Raw genomic sequence first — 2,500 nt, 5'->3', positions numbered from 1 at the left:
GTGACGTCGGCCGACTGCTGATCCACGGTGGCCGGCCGGGGCCGGGAGTGGCGTGGCGGGGTGCCCACTTCTTTCGGACGAGGTGCGCCCCCGGCCCGTCCCGGCCGGCCGTCCGGGGACCGTGGCGGAGCACCCCGCGGACGGGCTAAGTGATGTCGGCCGACTGCTGATCCACGGTGGCCGGCCGGGGCCGGGAGTGGCGTGGCGGGGTGCCCACTTCTTTCGGACGAGGTGTGTGTGTGTGTGTGTGTGTGTGTGTGTGTGTGTGTGTGTGTGTGTGTGTGTGTGTGTGTGTGTGTGTGTGTGTGTGTGTGTGTGTGTGTGTGTGTGTGTGTGTGTGTGTGTGTTTGTATTGAAATACTTAGTTGTATTTACCTAGCTGTTTTGTACAGGAAGGGTATTTATACCTGTGGTGACCTGCCTGTCTTTGTATCTCGCAACATCTGGTTTGCTGATAAGCGATGCAGACCGACTGCTGGCTGCCCCACGGTGGCCAGGGGCTGCCTGCCCGCGGAGTACTCTCGGATTCCTTGGCATGGCGGGGTGCCTGTGGTGACCTGCCTGTCTTTGTATCTGTCTAGTGTGTGTGTGTGTGTGTGTGTGTGTGTGTGTGTGTGTGTGTGTGTGTGTGTGTTTGTATTGAAATACTTAGTTGTATTTACCTAGCTGTTTTGTACAGGAAGGGTATTTATACCTGTGGTGACCTGCCTGTCTTTGTATCTCGCAACATCTGGTTTGTTGATAAGCGATGCAGACCGACTGCTGGCTGCCCCACGGTGGCCAGGGGCTGCCTGCCTGCCCGCGGAGCTTGTAGCTCAAATACTCTCGACAGGACTTGGGAATTCTAACTCCTAACTCCTCAAATGATTCCTTGGCATGGCCGCGTACCTGTGGTGACCTGCCTGTCTTTGTATCTCGCAACATCTAGTTTGTTGATAAGCGATGCAGACCGACTGCTGGCTGCCCCACGGTGGCCAGGGGCTGCCTGCCCGCGGAGCTTGTAGCTCAAATACTCTCGACAGGACTTGGGAATTCTAACTCCTAACTCCTCAAATGATTCCTTGGCATGGCCGCGTACCCGCACCGGTCCGCGCGGACGACCACCACTGGTGTAGACCGATTGCTGGTCTACGTCACGGTGGCGGGGCGGGGCGGGGCGGGGCGGGCCGGGCCGGGCCCGAACCGACCTTCCTCGGGCCGCAGGCAGGGGGATTGTAGGTTGGTGTGGTCGGGGGCGGCGTGTTATTTAGACGCCAACCTTGGCAAGTTACAACCCAGAGGTTGATTCTACTTTTCCATATTTCGCGTGCGCTGCCCCTAGACTCCGCCGTGGCCGAGAACTCCCGAATGGGCTAAGTGATGTTCAGCGAGTGCTGGGTGACGGTGGCGGGCACACCTCGAAAGTTGGCGGGCGGCCGGGAACGTGCCGGGGGAGTGGATCGAAGCTGACTCAGCCGGCTCGTTCGGACGTGAGCCTCGTTGGGCCGAATTTTGGGACCGTTGACCAAGGTTGGGACATGGAGGGCCGGTTAAGCCCAACTTCTCGGCGTGACGGAGGACCAAGTGAAGGCGAATTTGCCCTTCATATGAGGTCGGCAAGGGAAATCCGGGACCCGACACCCGCAACTCTGGCATCTCGCATATACAGTATAGGGGGTGGGTAACCCCGGCCGAGAGGCCGGATGCCCCCCACCCCCGCCCAACCCGGGCATGAGCGCTGCGGGGTAGGGCGACAGCGTGGCGGCCACCGCCACACGCCAGGAGGCCCTGGTAGGCGGCCGAGAGGCCAAAAGCGCTGTCGCCTCCCGCTCACGTTCCCTTGCCTTGCCATGCCGCCTCGGAGGTCTAGGTCTCGAGCATCGTGATCATCGTCATGATCAGCAGCAGCATAATAAGCAAGCAAGCAAGCAAGCAGGAAGGCGCGGCAGCATGAACGGTGGTGGAGATATCGGATGGTGGACGGGAAAGCAGGAGTAGGAGTAGGTAGAGGAGGGGGAACTGCCCGGCTGTACGCACGCACGGTCCAGTCCCGAGCCCCCGCCCGTCGCCCGAGGTAGGTGGAGGAAGGGTCATCCTGGCCTGTCCTTCCCTTCGCCCTCGGAGCGGCGTCTAGCCTTTGCGCGGCGGCCCAGGCCGGGTCTTTCGAAGCGGCCTGCGTGTGTCTCCCGGCGCGACGCGCCCCTCCCTACCCAAACTACCTACCTGATCGTCCCCGGCCGTATACCAGACGGTAGTATCCGCCACTGGCTTGCCGCGACGACTGACTTACTTACTTACTTACTGACTGACTGAGTGACTGACTGAAGGTCTCGAGCAGCAGTAGCAGCAGCATCGGCAGCAGCAAGCAGGAAGGCGCGGCAGCATGAACGGTGGTGGAGATGTCGGATGGTGGACGGGAAAGCAGGAGTAGGAGTAGGTAGAGGAGGGGGAACTGCCCGGCTGTACGCACGCACGGTCCAGTCCCGAGCCCCCGCCCGTCGCCCGAGGTAGGTGGAGGAAG

The sequence above is a fragment of the Oratosquilla oratoria genome, chromosome 28, assembly GCF_046742065.1.
Source record: "Oratosquilla oratoria isolate Oo_2021 chromosome 28, ASM4674206v1, whole genome shotgun sequence".
Classification (NCBI taxonomy): domain Eukaryota; kingdom Metazoa; phylum Arthropoda; class Malacostraca; order Stomatopoda; family Squillidae; genus Oratosquilla; species Oratosquilla oratoria.
This window is presented reverse-complemented; position numbering follows the sequence as displayed.